This window comes from Phasianus colchicus, chromosome 7, assembly GCF_987193195.1.
Source record: "Phasianus colchicus chromosome 7, bPhaCol1.hap1.1, whole genome shotgun sequence".
In the NCBI taxonomy this organism is placed as follows: Eukaryota; Metazoa; Chordata; class Aves; order Galliformes; family Phasianidae; genus Phasianus; species Phasianus colchicus.
Genome location: NC_143442.1, coordinates 22,762,478 through 22,788,080, shown reverse-complemented (window position 1 = coordinate 22,788,080; position 25,603 = coordinate 22,762,478). Strand labels below are relative to the sequence as shown.

The following is a 25,603-nucleotide window of genomic DNA, read 5'->3' as shown; positions in this document are numbered from 1 at the left end:
TGAGCAAATTTCTGAGAAAAGGTACTTCCTAGAAACATAGATGCTTACTTGTAATTTTGGATGGTGCCTATCCGTCTCTGTTGCAGGATGCTTCAGGCTCTGTTAGAACCATATTTGAAGAAGGAAAACAGTGTTTTGTTCAGTACAGACAAGTTAGACCACGTGTCTTAATATTTCTACATACAACAGATCTTCCAAATAACAAATATTTTTTCATCAATCACCAGTAAGGGGAGATTTCTGTTCTGTCTTCAGGTATATCTGCTTGCTAATAGTTACTGTGCTGCCTGGGATCTAAGGGGTTTGTTTCCCTCTGTAGGCTGTCCCTCCACAGAATTTGGGTCAGCTATAGAATATCATTATTAAATTTAAAAGCTTTGTTTTTCAAGTTATTACCTAGAGCAGCATTTTTTCAGGTAATGTTCTTTCCTGCCATCTACTTTACTTTAGGAACAGCACTTCTCCTAACCTCAAGGGTAAGTCTCATGACAGTAGAAGATAAAGTTTTCTTGGCAATAGAGAAGACTTTTGAACCCCTTGCTGAAACAGATAAGAATGATCACAACTTTCACATCCCTCAGGGTAAAATACAACATGTTATTTTAGCCATGCTATCCTCACCATGTACACAACTTTAAGCAGCAGTGAGGAAAAGAAAAAAAGCAGTAGAGGTCAGGATGAAGAATGAAAAGACGAAATAAGTTAGATAAACCCCTGCCTAGGCAAAGGAAAGAGCAAATTTAGACTGGCAACCCAAAGTAATATTACTTACTAATTTTTTGAGAAAAGATCCTATAATATGGGAAAGAGCAGCAGAGATTGGCAGATGAGATACTGTTGCTACACTGCGACCCCTGCAGTCACAGGACCTGTATCTGAGGTTTCTCATCTGTAAAATGAGAATTGTTGTTACTTACAATTCAGGTTCTCAAAAGCAGTAATTGATGCTTATTGTTAAGGCTCTTTGAGATCACCAATTGGAAATACAGAATGACCTGCTTCTTCTGGGCTGTCTTTTACTTCTCGTTATATTCTAGCCAAATTAATTTAATAGACAAGAGTTGTAAATTCACAGTTTCTTAGAAATTGATCAATTTTAAAAAAGAGAAGGAAGAGTTGTAATGAAGCCAATTTAGTTTGAAAGCAGAGAATGCTGATGCGCTCTCCTGGCTGTTTGCTCTGTGCCTGTTCCCTCCACCCCCCACACATACATTCCCATCAAACACTGCCAGGCCTCAAAGACTGCTCAGACTCCTTGTGGAATTGTTCTCTGAAAATAAAATTGACATATTCTTTTGAAGGCAAGAGACCATTTCTTTACAAGAGCTGAAAATAAGGTGCCAATTTTGTCTTTTCCATCCATACCATGGAAATCTTTAGCTCTGTGAAAGGGGACTGTTCACTGGCTGCTGTCCTAGGGAAGGTCAAACTGTGGCATTCCTTCTAGAGAACATACAAGAGAGAAGTGGAGGGGCCTCACTTCTGTAAGGTTAGGTGGTGCAAACAAAACTGTATCTTCCTTTCCACAGTTAGGCAGGATGGGATTTGCACCAGTATTGTGTTCTTCCAAACTGTGTGGTGGGCATGGGTAGTTATGGAGACTGTTGCCCTTTACATCTTCAGCATCACCCACCTCAGCATTTCTGTTAGCAAAGAAAGTACCAGAGCCAATACGGCAGTCTGGCCTTCACTGAGCCAGTTTCAAGAAAGGATTAAAATCATCCAGTTGCGTTTCTAGGCTTTAAATTAACTTTAAACCCTCAATAAATTACTAAATAAAACTGAAGACCTTTTCATCCTCAAACTAGATTAATTTTAATCTTTAAAATTATTCCCATTTTTATAACATTTCCAAACCCATTATCATGTCATTGGCTACAGACAGTTACTCATTATTAGTTATTAGCTGTCATAGCTCTGTAACTTCTCTCACTGTGACCTCTTTTCCTGGAGCATGAGCCTTCTTTTACTGAAGTTTATTTTCAAATATCACTCAAATATCTGTGCTGAATGACTTCTGATCCTTGTAGTTTGCAGCATGGAACATTCTTTTTTTGCTCCTTCTGTTCCATGCTGATGAGTATAAATGACATCTAGAACTTCTGATCGCTGCTATCTCTCGTGCTATCTGAAATACATATAGATGTTTTTCCTCTTGCAGGTTCCATGGCTTGCATTATTCATTTGCATTAAGACGAATGAATCTGTGCTTACAAGTAATTTGAGAAAATGTCTTCCAGAGGGGGCTAGTTGTTCAGTTAAGCTATTCACCCCGACAAGCCTGATATTAATTACTTTCTGTATTCTTATCCATTCTCCTGTTCTCATTCATTTCTCACTCTCGTCTGATTTCATCTCTCATCTTTCCCACTCCTTGCAATTACCTGTTTCAATCCCCACAACATCTCATTTAGTAGGTTAACCACTCTTCTCACTGTGTTACTTGACTTTCCACTCTAGATCTTCTCTTCCCATTCTTGAAAGCCCACCTGTCCATCCTTGTCACCTCTCATCCTAGGGAAACAACTGTTTCCTATTAGTGCTTCCTTCATCCTTTTCAACCTGGTTTCTTGAGAAAACAAAATTTCAGTAATTATGCAGTATGAATGCAGAGATTTATCCTTTACGTTAAACAACCTCTGGCAAACTTGAAAGAGGAGTGGAGGGATTTAAAGTGTCTTGTTTTTTAGGAAGGTGACCACAGAGAAGAAAAAGGGATTCCATAGTCTCTGTAAAAGAAAGAATGAAGGTAGAGCTTATTCTTACTAGAAAACGTAAAATTCAAAAAGACGACTGTAGGATTCTCATTGTATCAGATATTACGTTATTAGAGCCTTCAGAGCCTCAGTAAGAACATACTGTTAGAGCTTCAATCTAGGTTTCTCTCCTCCATAGATTCTCCAGATGTAAATTCTGATTCAGCTTTTTCCATAGTTGCAGCTGTGAACATTTTTATCTCCTGTGTGTATTCTTTGCTTTCCAATAACAGGTAAACTCATGTGCAATAATAAAGTGATCAATCACAAAGTACAACACCGACAGAAAAGAAGACCATGTGGAATCTGATATTCACAACATTACTGTTTTATGGTACTTTTTTCATAATCTACATCTGTGCATTTTCTGTTTAGACAACAAATATTTGTGATAGGAATCACCTCTGATTTTTTGACTACTATATCTTATTGGAATAGGAAGCAGTGGTCATAGTCAAAATTTTCTTGTAATTTTTAAACATTTCTATGTGGTAAGTATGTTTCAAGAAAAGTAAAAAAAACCCACTTGCTTTTAGTTGCAATGCCTTTTACCTTTGGTAAACTGAAGTTTCCTTATATCCTTGCAATGTTTCAATTTTAACTTGATACTATGGAATTTTTAATACAAACTTTTAGGAAAAATACAGAAATTTGAAATGAAAACAGAAAATAGGTTATTTGAAAAGAAAAAATCTACAGTAAAGTAGTTGTGCAGCACATAAGTGTAAGAATTGGCTATGGTCTACGGGAGCATGGACTTGTCTTGTCCTGCAGGAGTGGCAGAGAATTATCCCTGACCAGGTGGATTGTTGTGGCTATGGTGATGCGTTTTTTTGTTTTGTTCTCTTTTGTCTTGTGTGTGTGGGGGGGGGAGGAGGGATCTGTAAAGAGAGTTTTATGTGGTTGTTCCTGAAAGAATTCTGGTGCACTTCTGTAACCCATCCTATTTCATCCAGAATTTTCTAAGAGTAATAATTACGCAGAGATAAAACTCCCAAAAACAGGAGATGAAAAAAAAATGGAAATTGTACTTAGGTGGATTTAGTGACAGTTAAAAATGACTCTCAGTAAGAACAGGAAAATTTTTTGCATCCTGTGCAATCTGCTGTATGCTCTGTGCCTGTGTGTAATTAATCATTTACACCTGTGTGGGATGTCACAATTCTTATTTGGTAACATTTTGCATTGGGATAAATAATGCAGTAGCTGCAGGGGACTGGTAAATAAATGACTTTCCTTATTTACTTATTATCTTTTCCCCTAGCTAGAATATGTTAAACATGTTTTAGAGACCTGAGTTGGTTTCAAGTATGAATAGGCTTTCAATAGTGAGAGCATATATCTTACTTGAAGGTGTGAAGAAATAGAAGAAACAACAAATGTTTTGAGTGTATCATTTTCATGCTTCAGCATACCTCTGTCCCCTAGGTGTCATGTAAGTGATATATGAGCACTTTTGACAGCAAACATATTTCTATGTAACCTTCGTCACAATAAGTGACTAGTTATCAAATTCAATTCCTAAGTTTCTCTGTCTTTGACTTTTTGCCAAAAAGCAAAAGATCAGAAAAAATTGTTGAACATCATAGAAATTTGCGGACAGGTTTGTAGGGAAAAAGAGATTTGACTTGATTCTAAGAGGGAAATAACATGACACATTCTGGTTCAGTGTTAACTAAGTGGTTGAAACAGATGTTTGCAAATATGATTTTTTATACACACCCACCACATTCTCAGCCCCTTCAGTTAATACCTAAGTTGCTCTTCCTCTGAGAGTTCCTTTTCTATGCAAAGAGCTATGTGAATTGTTCAATGTGGAAAAATACAGCACAATATATTACTCTTTTGGTGGGGCTGACTACAATGTTAGCTGAATTCCTAGCCTTTTTCATTTTAGCAAGGAGACAAAAGTAATGATGATGCCATCACCGGTTCAGCACCTTCATAGGCAACACAGAGGAATCCTTAGGAATCCCAAGATGACCATTAATGCCTGTCATCCTGTTGTGCTATTGACACCATTTAGAATAACTGTTGTTATTGCAGGAAAAAAAAAAAAAAAAAAAAAAAAAGGAAAGTTTACTGAAAACTGGTGCAAAGCCCAGAAAAATTAAATTCAGGCAAAGTTTAGGTGGTTGATTTCCATGGAGTTGCAATTACATTGCAACAAGTCTAGATCAAGCTACACATTCTTTGCTATGAGCTATTGCACATCCAAGGAGCTGTTTTACATCCAAGAGTTCTCTGGGGCAGCACATGTCAGTTGTCTCCTACTTTGTCAGCTTTTGGAGACACTACATTGCCAGCTTGACTCAGTGAGAAAATGTAGCTCTGTTCCTGGGATTTTCCAGCTTTATTTTACTTAACTATATCAATGTTGCATGCTGTTAATTATCCCTCTGGACTGTTGTGACAATGAATGAATTTAGCAACAGCAACTTCAATACCTTTATGAAAAATGAGATTGTGATCACTACTTCTATATTCGTCCTATGTCGTCTTTGATCACATACTCTCTGTCCCAACCAAAGCTACAGTACTCTTTACTTTGAAGAGTAATGTGCAAATTGAGCTTGCTGTTTCTGATGTAAAAACTTGCTTTAGCCTGAATGGCTTTCTGCCCTCTACTTTTGAAGTCTTTTCTCACTGACAACTGAGTAAAACTGGCCTGTATATTCTTCTCCATATTTTTCATCCATCGTTTTTCGTGTTTAATCGGTATTTGAAGGTATAAAGTACAGCTAGTAAGATTGCTACTACTCACTTAACAGGGAAGAAACACAATCTCTCAGCTGGTGTATTTTCCATATGATTTTTTTCTCTGATTATGCAAGAAACAGCTGTGCTTTTTTGACTTTAAGAAACGTAAAATATCTAACTAACCCAAAGTAGGAAGTCATTATTTTCTGTTAACAAATGCTATGAAAGTAGCATCTCTGTTAGGTGTGTTTTGCAGAAAACAAGACACTTGTGCCATGTGAATTTTTCAAAGAACTGTTTGAAAACAGCCTAGTCTTTAATGTCTGTTAGTATGTATCTTCTATTTGTAGGGGACTTTTTTGTAGGTTGTTCTATGCATACAAAAAAGGTTTACAAATGAAACAACTGCAATTTTTCTTTCGGTATCTAACTTCTATTATATGAAAAAAAGACATATTCCATGAAGAACTCTCTCTCAAGTTGTACTGTCTCCTGCACAGAACTGAAAAACTAAGTGGTAACAATGAGATTGCATTAAAATTTGGACTTCCCCTACAGAGGAATGTGTCTACTTCAATTAAACGATCTCTAGTAAAAATACAAACTGTCTGTCCTTACTGGATAACACAGTGAGGAGTGATAATATAGCTTCACAAGTCACCACATCATCATTCACACATCATCTCCAGCTGAACATATTACTTTATCTTCAAGAGATAAGTTCAGCATAATTGCAGGGAGAGGGATTTGTATCAGGCATCATGGAAAACTTCCTTGCAAACTATGGTCTAAAATAGTGTAGGTTGTCTTGTGACATTCTGAATTGAAGACTTCTGGATAGAGATTAGAGAACATACCCATTAGAAATAGCTTAATCCTGTTCTGGAGTAGGGAAATATATTCGTATGATTCCAATCATGATTGTCTCATAATGACCAGAACAGCATTATTCGCCACTGGATCAAAAAAAAAGAAAAATAAATAAGGCATTTGTATTCTGAGGGAAATTTTGACTTCTCTCTTTTAACCATATATGAAAACATCAGCTATGAGAATGTCTGATTTGTTTTACAGTGTTCAGTGATGCTTACAGGAAAGAAAAAGCTGAAGGCTTCTTAGAGTACTTCACCTTTTCTAGAGAGTCCTTTCATAGTTGGAAATATAGAAGAGTTCTGTCACACAGGTCAGGCTTCCTCCTGGTCCTGAATGCCAGAGAGCCCAGATAGACCTGCTTCACGCAGTGGCCAGGAAGAGCTGGAGCTAATCCATGGAGCCACGTATAGGTCTGCAGCTGAAAACTCTTGTGACTTGTGAGTGGAAGTAACCTGTAGAGGAAAACCTTCTCAAGGATAGATTTATGGGCTTTCTTGTCATTTCTGCCTTTCTGCCAAAGGGTAAATCTGGTCTTATGCTAGCATAAGGTTTTGTAAACACAAGTACAGAAATTGTTTCCCAAAATAACCTTAACCTGTGCTTACACTGTACTCTACATTGCTGTGTATGCTGTTCACTTTAATTGTTTAATGTGTGCACAGCTTAGTATGTTAATCTCTGTGTTCAGGGCAGCATTATGCATCTTGAGGATATTATAATTTTTAATTTTCTGATTTAGATTTATGCAAACTTTCAGCTATGCTCATCAACATTTTCTTTACACTGAATTCTGTCTGATGATCTGAACCTCTCTCTTAATGCAAGAAATATGATATTTATATGCCCTGATTCACCAAGCATGACATTTCCCTTCTCAAAAAACTTTTTGGAATTATTTGCTATTGTATTGACCACAGCTGAACCAGAGAGTATGTTAAAGGTTTTTAAAAAGATTTTAAAGTTACATGCACCTGGGTAGAAAGGTTTAGAAAATGTCTTCTCAATGATAACTCCTGTTGCTATAGCAATCTTGTAGTAGTACCATATTAGTAGCAAAGTACCTAGATATGCCTTAAAAAAACCTGCAAATTTGTGCAATGGTTTTATAATGTCAGTGATAATAACAGGCTTAAGATCTGAAAACACTAGCCCCCTTGTCTTCAGCTGCTTTAATCCAGCATGGAATGATGTCATACAACAGGTGAAGTATTGTAGGTAACCAAAAAGGCTAGTTCTACCTTCATTTTCTATTTACATGCACCAGCTATATTCCCTGCTCTGCACATCCTCTTCTGTGAAATGTTCCCTAAATAGTTTTGTTGCTTTTAGTTATGCCTGGCTATGTCAAGCCTCTGTTCAAATGTCAATTGCAAAATGAGCTGTGCTATGTGCCATTGCTTTTTCTTTTGATTCTCATCCTTTCCAGTGTGTTAATGGTTATACAGAACTGAATGAACCTAGTGATGATATAAAGCTCTTGAAATGAATTGAACACAGCCGTCAAACTCAACAGCATCCCATTTCTTTTCCTAAGGAATCAATTTGGTTTTATTCTGTGGCATTTTCTATTCCTATAACCGAATATGATAATGAATAACAGTATGTGAGGCATCACACTGCATGAGAAGTTAATAAATTTTTCACACTCTTCACAAAATCTTTTTGAATGTCTACCATTGCTTTTAGGTCATGTCCTTTAAGATGGAAAAAGGCCACCGTAGCCAGAAAAAAAGTTTGTCCTGAGCCCTTACAAATAGTTACCTACATCATTTGCAAGGGTTTTAATCATAGGAGCTCTTGCAATCTCAGTTTTTGCTGTTGTGGCCATTAGAGTACAATACTTTGTGACCCAGGCTACTTTTCATACTTTGATTCCTTCTTGTGTTTTATACTCTGTGGTTCACTAGTAAGAGTGTAACGAAAAATAAGAAAAAGTAGGGAAAAAAAAGAGAAAAACTTCATGTTAAGACTCAGTGATTTACCAAATCCGTGAAACTCAGTGGTTAAAGGACATACCTTTTTCTGTACTGAAAACAGGCAGTCAGGAAATAGTCTTGATAGTCTCATTGAGTCTACTTACTATTAGCTAACAAGTACTGAATAAAATAAATGTGTTTAATTTTGTCTTGAAAGATTTTACACATTAGCTAAAAGACATTTAAATCCACTCCTTAGAAGAAGACAGTTTTCAGAAATGTCCTTCTGGTTTATCATAACTTCTAAATAGTGTGATACTTTTAATTTTATGGTAAAATTAACTATCTTTCTCAGTGTTTTTGTTTTACAAGTTTGTCACCTGGCTTAAATTTTTCCTTCTGGCTAGAATGTTTCCATATGCTTTCTGAAGATGAATTTTATGCATTAAAAAAATAAAATAACGTTGGTATGCAGAATCATTGTTTGTATTTGCATGGCTTTCAGGGTAGGATTCCAAATAATCAGCACATGATTGGTGATTAAGATCATTAAGGTTATGGATGTTTCTGATTGAAGCCTCCTACAGGGGAGATGGAAGGATTTTTATATGGTAAATATTAAATATTTTTAATGGTAAGTTTTGATACTCTTTAGCTTTACCTCAAATGATGTTTTCTGAATTAAATATTCCTGGCTTATCGGTAGATTCTGGTACAGCTAAAGTTCCTAGTGCTTAAGGAATTGCTTTTGTGTTTTCTTAGATCCTTGTTTGGTTGTTTTTCTGTAACTACTTTCTCTAATCCCTATAGTTTCTTCATTCTTAGTGGGCCAGTGTTTTTTGTAAAAACACTGATTGTGTGTGTGTTTCTATGAGGTAAGTCATTTAGGCTGTGGAGGCTTAATTATTTTAATTTGCAGTAATGGTCATTTTCTCTTGATTTTTTTCAGAGTTGCATTCTGCTGCCTTGTGTATTTTCATTTCTCATGAAGCTTTTTTATAGTGGTGTTTTCTCCAAGGAATTAAGTCATTTCAGTTGCTAGTTAATCTAAAAGTTACATGTTACATTCAATGCTTTTTCCATCCTTTGTGGGCTATTTCAATACTTTATCATTATTTTTCTTTTGAAATTCTGAGAATTAGAGCTAAAAGAACAATCCTCAATTACTGACATAGTCAATGAACACTGCAATGAGATCAGTGAATACTGTGGTATATTCAATTTCACTTTTTAGTCCAGTCTTCATATTTGTACAGTTTCTGAACATTTACTGAAATCTCAAATATTTGAAAAGATACAAGTATTCATTCAGACATACATATCAAAAGTGTATTTTTCTTTGTTATTCCATCTCTATTTTATTTGGAGATTATCTTGAGAAATATCTGCTTGCAGGTTAAATTATCAACTACATCCTATGAACAATCAATACAAGTGATTTGCAAACAATGCAGAAGGTTGTGGTGTGCTTACATATAAGTAATTTGGTATATGCCTACAAATACAGAAAATCTATTCACAAATGATTAATGAACAACAAACTTACAGTGAATCTTATTTGCAATGTATAATTTGACCCGATGTACTTGAAATCAAACTTCAGTTGATTTTACTTACCCTTTTTGTCAAGTTTAATGTTCAAGCTTCCTGTAATAAGAGCAAAGGGGATTTTATTTTAGAGCTTATCCTTCATAATTGTTTCCATTTTAACTCAGTGACTACTCTATCCAGCTGCATCCTACATGTTCTTCACTCACAGTACATGTAATTCCTGTCCTTTAATATAATTAACTCATTCGCTGTTATTTTGGAACCCTCTGCATATTCATTTCCAGTCATCATACATCTATATCCTCCAGCTGACTACATGCAAGCACCTAATGAACTCAAAACTGTGTGCCTGGATTGCGCTAAAAATAGTGGAATATTCTGAATTCTGCATAGGAGAATTCTATATTGTGCTATTGGTGTAGCAACCGCATTTGCCTTCCGCTGCAACTCAGAAGTGTTTTGATGCCATGTGGTCACGTGGATCCACATAAATCTTTTGCAAGGGAGGATCATGTTCTGCATCTCCTTCCCTGGAAGAAGTTGATTGTGTGGACTCTCTGGGGCATATAGGGAAGAAAAGATATCTTTCCTTCATCCTTTGGGGCCTAAATTGGTGACTGTATTTCCAGGCCAAATTTGCTAAGGAAAACTGAATCAAGTAGCTGGAAATTTTCAACAGCCAGTTTTCAGAGATTCTTTGGTGGCCTGCAGCTGTCTTTTTATGTAGTTTGGCCTGTGACTCTCTACAAGGCATTCAAAAATATTTCTTTAATTTGGAGACAAAGCTTCAGGGAGCTATCTGGGAGGAAATGGAATTTCATAATGGCCAATAAAACACTCTTATATGCCATAAAATGACTGGATTTATCATGCCACAAATTAATAAGAAATGGTTTATTTATTAGAATTACTTTACTCAATATGAATATTACTTTTTTAGATATAATACCAGCTATAATCCACCCTAGTAGTTTTTAATGTTAAAGAAACATGTCAGTAGCAGTTTGCAGAGATAAACATAATGCTTTTGAAGCAAAAAGCACTTGGCAACTAGAAAATTGCTGATTACAGCAGTATTTCTCTGTGTAGGACAAAGTTATCAACATGACTTGTATGTCAATAGTAGTACTTTCAGGGCTCCCTTGCAGTCATACATTACAAAAGGTGTTGGCACTGGCATTCCTGACTTCCAAAAATTTAAATGTTGACAAACAAAATCCTTGCCATAGTTTTGTTGTGCCTATAAACTGTAAATGCAGCATGCTTTATTAGCATATATGTAGATCAAACTCTCCAAACACTGTCTATTCTATGTAGCTAGTATTTTTTAAATGGAAGAGACAAACCTAGCTGTTATACACCCTTGGTAACTACTGCTGCTGCCATAACAGGAGGAATGTACTTGGTGCATTTTACACACTTGTTCTGTGAATGTCAGAAAGAAGTGGAAGGAAGAGAAGGTGGAAAACGCTTCCTTTTAGAAACATTAATTTTCTTCAAAACATAAAGAGTTCCTCAGGTGATAGGTGGATAAGATCTGGTACTCAAGAAAGGCGCTAGACATGGTGACAAAAATGATTGAGTTGGCAATCTTACTACAAATTAAGAGAACTTGCTATGATGATATATGTATGCATACTTGTGTTTAAAAAGTAATAGAATATCTTTGTAATGACAAGAAAAAATGCAACCCTGATGCTCGGTTGTTATGCAGATGTTAAGTATTTGTTTGAAGTCACTGCCTCTGTTCACTGTGGCTCAGCAACAGTTAGCAATATACATATCAAAATCTAGAGGAATGTAAGTTAAAAAATAATCAATACTCATTTATCATTTAATTTAGTACTACTCTTTCAAATTGTGGAAGAGCGCTTGATATAATCAGCTGAAAATATATAAGGATAATTTAATACATTAATAGTTAGAGACTCCAATTGAGGATTCAATTTCTTTCTCGGCTTGATTATAGATCTGTAAAATATTTATCTCCAGCTGCATTAATTGGTAATTTGGCAGAAAAAAATTGTAGCAAATTAATCTCTAATAATCATATTTTACTAAATGTTTTTGTATCATATTATCTGATTATAGGAAGACAAAAAGTTCCACAGAGGATTCTGCTGGACCTGTGCCATTGGGATAACTGTCTTGACCCCAGCTTTGGGGCCAAATGCTATACCCCATAGTACTAAATCAGTTAGGTGTTATCTTAACTTCAGCTGGCATGACTGTTCCTGAATCTAGCCTTGTGCTTCATTGTTTAGCTTCTTCCAGACTGAACCCTACCGAGCTGCAAATAGTGGATGGTGAGTCAAATGATGAGGCTATAGAATGAAACAAACCTTTAGGGAGCCAGGCATCTACTGCATATGACTTTTGGACAGTGTGTGGTGTTTGATAGGTCTGAGTTTGGGACAAGATCTATGGGTCTGTGTGTTGGATTAAGTTTTACTGGGTCCAGGGGCCCATTCAAACTTTATGAAAACTGCTGAATCTTGCCTTGCATCTGATTTATTACATAGAAGGTTGATTCTTTTTACTCCAGAATTAATCAGAGCTCCTGCCTATGCACCCACTGATTTGCATATGTGATAAATTCTTCCTCGTGGCCCCTGCAGATCTGAACCGTAAGATGCCTTCTAGATCCAGGCACTTCTAAAATAGATGCTTTTAAAATGTCCTTCACAGATGTCAGTTGGTGCTGCACCAGGTCTGTTATCAATTAGTTAATATCTATTATTTCATATCTGTGAGAAACTGTACTTCCATTAATTCATGTGTGTAATGAAAATGGAAACTACAAACATCTTGGCTAGAGTTTTGAAGAAAACAAAAATGTTATGCATCCTACAATAAAGGAGTAGATATATGTTTAAAGAATAAGTTGGGGACTAAGATCAGGCAGCTTCCTCAAGATTTATAAAACACATCTCTGTTTTATTAAAGGTTAGTCTAAGGATCCTGTATCTCTGCTTGATAAGAATCAGATCAGTTCAAAACATGGTGTGACTCACAGAATGTATCCTTGAGTAGACTACTTCTATGTGCAAGCAACGCTACTCACATTGAGAGCTTTTGTTTGGGAAATGAGTGAAGGAACGGACAGCAGGAGATGAGTCAAATGCCTGGCTGATGTTTGGTGAAGGTCTATCGATGATGAGAAGTCATCTAGTAGATGAATATAACTCCGATTGTGTTGTATAGTTGTCCACTTTGCAATTTAAAATGCCTTGATGTTCAAAAGCAGTCAGTCTGTATGTGAACTGATCAAACTGGAATGGCAAAAAAGGTGTCATGTACAATTAATGGATTCTCTGCTTGAAATCTTTGGTGTCCTAGAATTGAGGGAGAGGAAAACAAAATATGCACAAATATTTTCCCTGACTAAATAGGTAAACTTCAGAGAACAAGGATTCTAGTGCAGCTTTAAGAAAAAATAGCATTAAGCCCCTAAAATTTAATTCTTAAATCTAAATTTATTAAGATTAAAAATAATAATAAACCAACAAGGCCAGTATTTGAAAGTATTCCCTGCCTTCTGAAATAGTTTGCTAGTGCTACTGGTGATGCCATTAATCAGACCTACAAACTGAACTAGAAAATATTAAAAATGTGGATGACTATTCCCGGAAAAACATTTGCACTATTTATATTAAGTCTAATAATGAAAACCTTTGACAGCAAAAACAGTCCAATTCATACTAAAGTGATTCAAATGAAGAAATATTTCAGTGGAAAAGATGAACAGAATAGTCAGAAAGAAATTTCTAACAGCTACGAGGACTGTAACAAAAGCATACACCGTAGCAAGTAGAAAACAAATCGCCAGCTATTGTAAATCCTATTATTTTCTCAATGTGCCTAAATAATGTACTACCAGGACACCCACTGACATTGCTAGCATGGAAATAGAATATTATTGTGAATGCGTTTTCAAAATGTTATAGAAGCCAATGGGGTCCACATAATTGCGTATAGAATGCGTAATATAAGCTATCAAGCTCTCCTTTTCTTTGATATCAAAAAGCATGTTTCTTCCTTCTTCTGTCTTACACAGAGTGAGCCTGATTTTTGATAGAGCCTCTGTTTTACCACAGCAAATTCAAGTAAATATAACTAGTGCATTATCAGCTTTGGCAGACATTTTCACCACCTGATTTCCATTTGACTCAGGCAGTTTGCTGCAGTTTTGAAATTTCAGTTTTATCCCAAGACTTTTCCTTCTATGAAGCATGTCAGGTCCATCTCTTCCTGCTCAACCATGCAGTTTGAGATGATTCCACATCAGTTGTCTGGGATACAAAACAAATGAGATTGCAATTCTCAAAGTTTTTCTAAAAGATCTGTACTAAAAAGAAAGTTTTCTCTAAATATATCCTACTTATCAGAATTCTTTGCTCTCCTTATGTGAAAATAATAGTTTATAGATTGATAACTTTGAAAAGGTTTTGTTTTTCTTCCATTTCTCTTCTGTTTTCTGTGCTATAATTACATTGGAGGAAGTAATATTTTGTAAGACATAACATTTCCTTTGTTAACACACTGAATATTTGTATACATATATGTGTACATGCCTACAAATTCTATGCATCTGCACTCTAGAAAGCTAAACTTGCATTGTAACATTTTGAAGAATTCCTGAGTGACTTAAAAGTTTTAATGATCAAAACAGTTCAAAGATGTAGTAATTTTTGCAATATAGGTTGACACAGGCACAAAACATTGGCATGTATATACATAGATTGCTCTGAAAGTAACACCTATTTATTTTCATGGAAACAACAACAAATACAAAGAGCACAACAGCACTATTTGATAGAGCAAATTCTCAGCTACAAAACAGTATTTTTCAGCAGAGACACCACTATTACCTGTGCATTTTCACCAGTGATGAACGTGAGTCTGCATACCTCACATTTAAAAATCTGTACCAGCAGAGGTAACCGACTGTAGTCACTGCTGACACAGACCACCCACCGCCTTGTTGTGCTCACATCCACTGTTTGGTCTCCATAAGCATTCAGCAAGTGTTGATCAATGTCAGTGGACGCCATCTTTCATGCATAGAGGAATTCCGTGATACATCTTTGCTTCATCTGTGCCTCCATGTCAAACACCTTTTTGTAAGACAGCTCCTCTGTCACATGGCAACAAAATGAAATTAAATACTGCTGGGAAGGTTCAGTATCTACTGCCATACCATCAACATCCACTTCTGACATTGTGAGCCAACATGACAAAAGAGGAGGCATTACTTTTGGAGCATCCTTTGTAGTACAATTATGGTTCTGCAATAGATCAGTAAATTCAGTCATTTCAGCTCAATTGGTTTTGCTGTTCTATGATAATAATTTAGATGTTTTCATTCCCTGTGGGAGTATTACCTGGTATGATTTAAAAATAAGAAGTTTGCTTCCAATGTTTTAATAGCCTGCTTGAAACATTAAGAGAATGAAACTGCTAATTAAGGTAAAATATACAATGTTTCACATCCTGATTATACTCATACTCTGATGTGGGTTTCTTACATGATCCTCAAAGTTCAGATTTGCCAGCTTCTTAACTTAATTTACCCTAGCAATTAAGTGGGAAAAGCAACCTCTTAAAATTCCTTAGAATAGTCAGGTTATGTGTTTGAGATATGACTGTTAAGTCAATGGCTTTAGTTGTTCAGAATTCTCATTTATTTCCAGTGTAGAAGGTGTCAAGGCATTGAAAGAAATGAGTTTTTTTTTGTAGTGGTGGCTGATTTTTATTTGGTCCATGTGCAAAAAGCCTTACACTTTCATTCCTTTCTTGTAATTTTAATGAGTAATTTGTTTGAATGAAAGATTAAGTCTTCCCATGAGTATTTTCTATAGGGAGTCTAGGCTGTATGAAAAGGTCATGCATATTGCAAGAATTGGCAGCACTGAGTTTGAAATTATATATATGTATTATTTTTTTTTACAATGCACGTACATAGTACAAATTTCCAGAAGAAACTCTATTCATAAATTTGTAATTATGACTGTCAAGCCCATCAAAACTTTCTCATGGAAATGCATCTATTTCTGTTTCATGAAAGTATGTTATTTCTACGTGGAATTTCATTCAGATTTGTACAAACATTTGAGAGAAAATCTTGCTATTGTTGTAGATAGAGCTTTAATAAATTCTGTATCATCTTCAAGAACATACTTCTGTGTGTATATCTGTGCATTTGTGCAGTGAGCACATGCCTTTGTTACATTTCTACTTTCCTTATGGTAAATTCTATTCTCCTTTCTGTAGTGAAAATTTCTCCGAATACATGTTTTGTGAGTATCTAGTGGGAGAGGTAAGTGCAAGCCTCACAGCAAACTCAGTACAAAATTTCTTGTTGTGTAGCTCAGCTTTCTCACCATGCATGTATGATTTGGAGCATTTAATGCAGTCCCTACAGCACACCTAAGGAATGTGCAAATGTTCACGCAAATAGCAGCATGCATGTGGTACCAACTTCATAATAAACAGTTATAAGATTTTCAATATGCAAAGTGTTATGCATTTTAACATGAATGATAAAATTTTCACAGTAGATTCAAAAAAACCCCACAAATTAAGCGGTGTATGTTTCATATTGCTTACCAAAATAAGTTTGATTCAACTTCTAGAAGAGATCTGGTGCTTCTTTACATTGTCGGAACTTTATAAGCCAGGTTATGTACATTCCACTTCAAGTTTCATTTCAGGAAATGTGAATTATATTGCTTTTTAAAAGCAATATATGGAGAAAGAGTGCTATGTACTGTAATAGAGACTTCACATCAGTATGAATTTCACCGAGCTAGACAATCTGCTCCACGTAGTGTAGATTGGATGTTCTGTGCTGGGAGAAACTTTAAATGTTTGGATGGATTCAACATAAATGACATGAGAGTATGTCATGCTGTGACACTTTTAAGAGCATCAAATCAGTACCAGCAATTTTCTTATGTGCCAGCTGCAAAAAGTAGTTGATTTTTGTGTTCTTGTACATCCCAAACATTCACACGCATACACGCATCTGCCCACCTGCCATTTTTTTCCTTATTTGTTTTGTAAGAGACACAATGTAGCCCAACGTGCAGTCTATGTTTTGCAGTGCACCAGCAGCGGGTCGTCTGTAAGCTTTACATCTTAACTTTAGTTCTCTATTGCTATGATTTAATACGTAGAATCAAAAAGTGCCTGCTGGAAAAGGTTGTCACCTGTTCACTAACAGTTCTTTCACATGCATGCTGTAAACTTATCTGCTCCTTCTGCAGCTTCTACTGTCATGGTAGAAGACGGATTTTGGAAGGGCATCTTGAAATGTGTGCTGTACAACATACTTGCAATTTATGTTGTACAAAATTCTTCATGACTCATTGCAATTTTGTCAACAAAAGAGACATTCTCAGAGATAAAATCAGGGATTAAAATAATAATAAAAGAATTGCATGTGTTTATTATTGGCATCTGGTTTAAGTTTGGAGGAACAAAGCTATCTTATCAGTGTATAATCTTGCCACATGACTTGCTAGCTGCTGCTTCTCTCTGAATTCTAACAATTCAGTGAGAGCAATGAGACATACTGGAGAGTATTTCCTCCTGTCAGCCAGCCAAAGGATTAGAGCTGGAGTTGCTATTCGCTATCCAACCTTTGCAGCAAAACAAGGAAATTTAAAAACAAAAAACAAAAACCACAACACACTACAGCCTGAATTTGATCATGACAAAGGAACTCCCAGTGGGTGTGACAATCATGAGATAATCAGCTTTAGAGGCTTAGAGGACCCTAGGGGTGTGATTAGCTCAGGTTGGCCAAGCCCTCTGTCACTAATTAATTCAGAAATGAATATTTGCATTCCAGTGTTGCATTTTAGTGGAAGCAGTTTCCAGCTAAGAAACATTTTTTTTCCTTTTTAAATATCTTTGTTGCTGTTGCTCCAAAAAGTAATTCACATTGCACAAGACAACTGGCAGCTGTGGCTAATAAAATGTGAGATGATTAAGCAATAAGGATCTGAATTTTGTGTGGTTTACTTCTGCCAGTGATCTTTCAATGTAGAGAAAACGTTCATTGTTATTTTTAGTTGGTCTTTTTCCTACACTTTTGTTAAATTCTTGATGGAATATTTTCATTTCATTTGATTCCACAGTTGACAATTGGATAACTTTTCCTTCCATAATTAGCAATTATCAACAGAAGAAAAATACTGAATGCTGCTGGGTTTGCATAATAAACAGAATGCAGAAGTAATGGTAGCGAGTTTGCTGAACTGAAAATACATCTTTTGTGCACTTGACAGCTATTTGGGAATTTGAAATGGTGTTACGTACTTAGAGATGCTCTGGTGAAATGGCCTATATGTCTGACAGTTACATTAAATCCAAGCAGGCAAAATTGCTGTCTGACACAGATTTAGCCAATGTATTTGATAAAGTAGGCCAGAGAAACATAATCTGACAATGCAGAGGTAATTTAAATCAGTTTTATAAAATAAAGGAAACTAATTCTGTGCAATAAGAGAAACAAATGCAGTTTTGTATAGAGAACATTTTGCTCTAAGAGAGTTCATTGTATGTGTGTGTAGGATCAAATAGCAACCAAGCAGGCCCTTAGTATGGCTTACATGTGCGCTCTCTTTACATCCATTTATCTGGTTACACAATCTGTTCTGCAGAGCTGGCAATTTCTTGGATACCTTTTTTTAGTAGTCTACAGATCTTGTAGCAGTTTCTGTGCCCGTAAAATGAAGAGGATAGAAATGATCTCTTGCTAAGCAGTGCTTTGCAATTTACTCACAAAAAGCCCCAAATACCATCAGAAGAGACTATTTTCTTGTCTGAGCTTTTCTCTAAAAATGTTTATTCTCTTTAGAAGTTGAGAATAATTCTGCATGAATACTGCCCGTGTTCTTGTCATAAATTGTTTTTTAACTGGGCAAAAATACATTTTTCATTTCTGAACTTTCTACTCTTTCATTCCGTTCTTCTGCCAAGTCTACCACATCGCCTTATCTATTTGTAAAGTGTTGCCCTCTGCTGATTCTTTTTTTTTATTGTTCTGCAGTGCTCCTTGGGAGAAATCTTTGAGTTCTCATCATCATTGGCGTTTAGTTGTCTCCATTTTCTTCTTAAGTACTTCAAAGAATCTATTGAAATCTGAACTTTATTTCTTCGCCAGTAGTAGCAATAGTAACAGCTGTAGCCCCAGTGACAGAAATGCAGGAACACTGTGAAAGCCAATACTTAAGCCTCTTAGCTCAAGTATTGAATTGTCCTGTGCTATGTGAACCTAGAGAAGGGCAAGAAACGGAGATTGGAGCTGATGGGCTTTCAAAGGCTCTGTTGAATCTTAACACATGTTAATCCAGAACCTGAAGGCTAGCTGCTACTTTGTTTTTACTGTTTGCATTTACTTTGTTTGCTTTGAGCACTTCTATACTTAATGTTCTTTAATACAATTTAAAATCAGTGTGTATGTTCCTGTATCCCTGTTGATTCTTCTTCCTTAAACACCTTCACAACTGGTTTTTGTATCTGCCTTTATTAAACCCTCCTTGTGTATACTCCTATCCACTGACAAATTTATCTATCAATTACATGGTTTGAGGAGCTGTGCTTTGAAAACCAGAAAGTCTTTGGTGCAGTGCAAAACTTGTCTTACTATTATATATTTCTATAAAGCTATTATATAAACTATTCTATAAACTATTAAATAAAGTAGATTTTTTGTGATGCCATTACTAGCTCAATTTGAGGAAAAAAAATATTATGCATGATTCGTGATTTCAATGGGTACGTGTATTTATCTCCATAATTCTGACCCCCAAAGGTTGTTGAAATAACAGTTTTTAACTGTGAATGGTCTTACCTTAGGTAACAGGAAGCAGTCAGCAGTGAAGGCAACTTCATTGATATCATTGCAGTAGTCCATCCATATTCAGTACAGTACATCGCCAACAAAATCATATTCCCTATGCAGCCTAACAAATACTAATCAGCACACATCCATCGTATAGGCAGAGTGCCTTCCTAAGGTGCACATTACCAGAATCAGCAGGAGGGAGCAAGGGAACGAATGGACTCCTTCCAGTATGACTGCAGCCAAAACAGTGACTATTTGGGGTGAGGTTTTCACCGGCAGACACAGTCAACAAACCCTGCAGAGCCACTGGCTGTCGGAGGATGAGCTGCTTCAGTATGCAGCTGATCGAGTATTGCTGCCAGACCTCCAGCGCTTTGCACAGCTGGCCCTCTGCTCCTTCAGAGCTGCCCAGGCTGAGTCTGCTCAGATGCAGGCTGACCACTGGCTTCAAAAGGAAAGGTAGCAGAAACTGAAAGAGGGTGTAAGAAATTTCCCATCTTTCTATATTGGCTATTTATATGCAGGCAAATTACACTGGAAACAAAGGAACGGGGGGACCAAAACATAAAGATGCAGAAGGATGGATCCAGCATTACATTAATACTGACAGTAATGTGGGTTGAATGCATGTATAGGGACTTTAGAAATAACACAATTACCTATCTGTGTCTTCAGGTGCTACTGGGTCTGAAAATTGTGGCCTCTAATGTTTCCATTGCAGGTGTTAAAGTAATTTCCAAATTGCAATATTTCACAATTCTGATTCCAATGTCCTTCATGTAAAATGAACAGATTTTTATTTTTATTTTTTTCAGTTCGGCTCGAATAACTCATACTATAACATTTTAGGATAATGACCAACTATGTTACAATATATCTTCCGTATTTTCCTTTAAAAAGAAAAAGGATCTTTAAAACATTTTAAAATAATCTTACCAGAAGAAAAAAGCATTGGCTGCATGTGGTCAAACAGCATGGATAATAGGTCACTGAGCTGAATAGATTCTTCTCAGGCTCCTGATGCTGTGACAAGCATGAATGCAAAATTTCTGCTATACATGTTACAGATAATGCATTTTCAGCAGTCACTTGGAGAAATATCCTTTCAGATGCTGCATTTTTCATGTCAATAAATACTTCTAAATCTTCCATTAGAATACAGCTTATGGCAGTGTTTTACTGGGGATATTCTATAAACGCTTTTAAGCTTTACTAGAGGGGTACTTGGGTGGTAGTAATGCAATGATTTTGGTGGTGCTGGACAAATGGGCTTGTAATGGTGGTCTTTTAACCATACTGTTGTTGGACAGTAGGAACCATAGGACATCTCATATTCAGCATTCACTATAAATGCAAAAAATCTGATTTCCAAACTTAATTGAGACCAGAAGGCCATAACAAGTTATTAATATGTATGTTTTGGAATTTATGTGGTGCACGTAGTTTCTGTTGTGAAACACTTCTTACAGCTTTAGCCAGAGAAGTTGTGCTGGGATGTTGCAGTGCTGGCAGGGGCCAGTGGCTAAAGACTATTATTGAAGTCCTCAGCCTGAGTTTATTCTCCATGTTAGTTACTGTGGCTGGCTTCAGTGCTGCAGCAGCTGTGTGTCCAGGCTGACCCACATACTAAAAAACCTCTCAGGGTTTCATGAAGGAAATGGGCGAAGAGAAGGACTGAAAAGACAGGTATCCTGACCGCTATCATAAAACATGCATTGAACCCTCTGGTTCCTCACAGCATCATCCAAAGTGTGCAGTGTCTCAGAGGACATTTGCAGACAACTTTCAGCTAGCACATAGTTCATGGCTCTTAATTCTTTCATAGCTTCTGTGGCTAGTACTGACATTTGTCTTGGTAAGGCAGGAGATGACTAAATTTGCTCCCTGAAAAGGAGCTGCCTGTATGAAACCTCTTTTAAAATGCTTCTGCTCTCTACAGAGAGCTATAGAACCATAAGGAAAACGTCTGCATAATAAGATGAAGAAAGCCAAACTATTCCATACATGGTGTTAGTTGTCTGATTTTTCACTACAAAATAGGTAGGAAAGACTCCTATTCCAAAGACACATTTTTAGCTGTAAGAAGCTGCAAAGTTTGGATATTGTGCAATATTTTTGCACTGTTCTGTTCTTTCCTTTTTCTATGCACATTTAACACATAATCCAGCATCAGTCCGAGCTCATGCAGATTAACTTGTGTGTATTTTATTGCATTTCTGCCTCCTGGGAAAGTAACACCCAAACTCAGTGCTTCACAATTTCCAGAGTTTGCTCAACTAAAATTTAAGTGCAAGATAGCCTGTTTTTTCTGTATGTGAATGCAAAAAAGTAATTAATATCGAATTACAGAATAATCATGAATTTCAAAGCTTGGATACAGGCTCAGGTTCCAGCAGGTACACAGAGTATATGGATTCATGTATCAGATTTGTAACATGAATGTTCCCACAACATGGCCCTCTAGAGACAAATATGTGCTTGTTTTCACTGCTGTAAAATTTAAGTATGTCCAAACTGAAGTTTAGCATGGAAACAACTCTGTAGTGTGCAGTGCTGCCATGTAATTATGAAGCATTTTAGAAAGTAGCTGCAATAGCTATTTTTTTCAGATAAAAATATCTAGTCCCTCTCACTGCAGCAAAAGTAATTATTCTTTAGATAATAAGTGCTTGCTAACCTCTATCTCCCTCACCCCTCCCACATAGAAGTTTAGGTTTAAAAACACAGCAAGAATGACTTAGCTTGGCATTCTTTAATTTATTTCTAGAAAAAAAAATTGCATTTTTTTTATTTTGTAAATGAATATCCAAATGTTTTTGTCAGTGATAAATTAAACACCTTTGATGAGAGACCCATTGCTAGGCACATGCATGTCTTACAAAATCTTACAAATATGCTTAAACTTAAATATTTGCATTGTATAGTAATTTCAGTAAACTTCTTGTCAATATAAGCCTTCTTTTAGACAGTTCAGATCTTTGGCAACGTATGACCTGGAATAAGATACAGCTATTGGCCAACAGTCACTTTGGAAACACAGGTAGATGCATCACCAGGCAGCAAGGCTGTGAAAGGAAATTTGATCAATAATGTTCCCCACTATTATGTAACTAAAGGTTAAGTGCTTCTTTTTCGTGGCTAAATTTTCTCAGATTGTTCTGAATTTATTTTTCTGTGCTTTAGCTCTGTACTGACAGCCCTATGCTAAAAAAAAGTCTAATTACTGCCTCTATATTCAAAAGCATACTTTCAAATAAAATTGTAGTTTAAAAACTGTGGTCACATACTTAAAACTTCTGAGTATGCCTCTACCAATATTTGGGGATGTAATGAATTAGTACAATAACAGATACTTACTGTTATCTTACTGATTTATAATGTTACCTTGAAAATAACCAGTGCTCTGACTTCTATGAATGAAAATCAAATTCATATTAATCAATTATAATATAAATAGTTTTATGCCTCAGAATAATTCATAAATTGACATAAGAAATTATCTTCAGAACAAAATCTGTGTCGCTTTAAAACTGCAAACAAAATCCACACAACTTTGTACAATTTTGTGCACATCAGGTTTCTTTTGCAAAATTTTTTTTTTTTACAATCAATTGGAGTTCTTCTTGACCCTAAATGGTTAGAATGTATTCTGTTCTTAATCTTACTAGTTAAAAACTGCAAAAACAATAGAAAAGACATTGCTTTAAAAAAGTAAGTCTTAAAAAATTTTTCATGAAAAAAGCCATGAATTTCAATGTCTGAGTAATTTTAGATAAGTCTGGCATCTCCATTTAACCATCTTTTTTTTTTTTTTTTTTAAGTTTATTACACGTACAACTTTGCTTTTAAACAATAAACTGCAAGGATTTCTCTTGTTTCTTTCTTTCATAAAAAATCTGGAGTTAAAGCTTCTATCACTAAAGGTAGTGTGCATGTTCTGCTAACACATAGATCTGGCAGCAGACCATGGGCAATGTTATGCATGGTGCAATGTAGTCACTATATAGCTGCCAGGGCTAGCTATAGCTGATCAAGTAAACGGGATCAAATGGAGCCCATAAAGTGTCCACAGCATTACATCAACATCTATGCTGGCAGGAAAGAGGGAATTCAAATGATGACTTTGATTTCTTACTGCTGAGGCTGAGGGCCAGCACTTTTCTGGGACAGACCAAATATAACACCAATCCTATAAGTCCTATAAGTCCAGAGAGGTTATTACTGCCATAGCCAGGATAAGGCTCTGATGACCATATCGTGCTACCATCTAGTCACCTTTTACCAGCCATACAGCTTGCCTAGCAAAAGTATTTGGTCTGAAATATGAAATCATCATAGAAACTAGTTGTTGTGTAATTATAGAGGTATTATGTGGGTATTACAGCTTTCTAGTTCATGCTATTGCAGAACAAGTTTCTGAGTATGCACAATACCTTAGTTCTCTCATTTAGCAAGTTATTTTTGATTAGCTAAGGGTGGTATTTATTGCTGACTTTTCATATGAAACAGCAGTATTTAGTCAAGTATAAGATGTTACCCTGAATTTCAGACAAGAAAGTGAGGTATTAATTAAACTCAGAGCATCTTTAAGTCCTGGTCCTAGTGTTCTGAAACGGGAAAAAAAATGATACAAATATAAATGAATATAGAACAGAAATTAGGGTAAAATATACTTAACTCTCACTGTAGAAAATTCTTGAAGAGTTTTTCACTGGTACAATTACTATTTCAAATGAGGAACTCTGTGTCTGTATGGCATTTACTTACAGGAAAGTTTCAGAATTGGACAAGTGGCTTTGGCTGCTTCCTTCCTGTATTTCTGAGGATACTAACATGTAGATTTCTCTCATTCTCACTACTTCAATAAATCAGTGAGAATGTTCACAGTGCCATTGTTAGCGTGGTTAAAGCATTGGGAGAATCAGGTCTTTGACTTTCTGTAATTTAGCAAAAGGATTTTATTAGTCTGAAGTGATGGTAAGTATTAGAAAAATCCAAACAGATTGAAAAGTCTGCTGTGGCACATGCAGAAATGGCTTTGGTCCTGCAATACAAATTCCTCAAGGAATGCCCTTAGAATGTATTGGGCTTCTCTTATTTGCTTCATCTCCCAAAAGAATGAGTGAATTTGTCAGTTGCAAAATTGTGTGCCTGTTGATTTTTCTTGAATTATGTATTTTGTCTGGGCAGTTTCCATGTCATCTTCTATCAAGGAACAGAGTACATATCTAGTAGGTGTCTTCAGTCCAACTTGGATTTCACGAAGTTCATATAAAAGTACACCCCAACCATATACTATATTGCTTCATATTAATTCAAGTTTTGAGATTTTATACTATAAAACAGCAGATTCTATATCTTTATATGAGTCAAGTGAATAATTAATCATGAATTATTTATAAGATGAATTGAAGTTCCTCTTTCAACTACCACCTACATGAAATAATTTCATTTCTTTTACTTTTTTTTTCTTTTCTTTAATTCTGGGGTAATATGTACATCTGAAAGCTAAGCTTCCTTACCTATTGGAGTTAGGTCAAGTAAGAGCCTTTATTCTGTCTTTATTCTGAAAGGATGAGCAGAATATAAATATGTTGTGGAAGCAAATATTTTAATTACAGACATAAGATCTGCTTATGACAAATGCTGCTTAATATGAAACATGCTCTGAGAAGTTATTACTCGAGCAATGTGAATGGGATAAGATGATTACATAAATCAAATACATCAAGGTGATCAGAATCATTTCTCAGTTTGCATATGTAGTTGTAGGTATTTTTATGGTGATTCATCTGCTGGAATAGATACATAGGAAGTACACTGCCTGTTTTAAAGGACCCAAAGTACCCTTGAGCAGTAAGTCTAGGCAGAGAGCATGCTTTCTGTGGTGTCTTTTAGGAAGATATCATTATATGCCACTGGTACATCAAAGACTGTCTCCAGTGCGCAGG

The 25,603-nt window shown here is 35.9% G+C and overlaps 1 protein-coding gene across 1 annotated transcript in view; it reads left to right on the top strand.

Annotated features, from left to right (window-relative positions):
• CWC22 (CWC22 spliceosome associated protein) overlaps positions 1–25,603 on the top strand; it is a 304,789-nt gene that overhangs the window by 87,284 nt on the left and 191,902 nt on the right. The gene's annotated exons all lie outside the window — the stretch shown is intronic.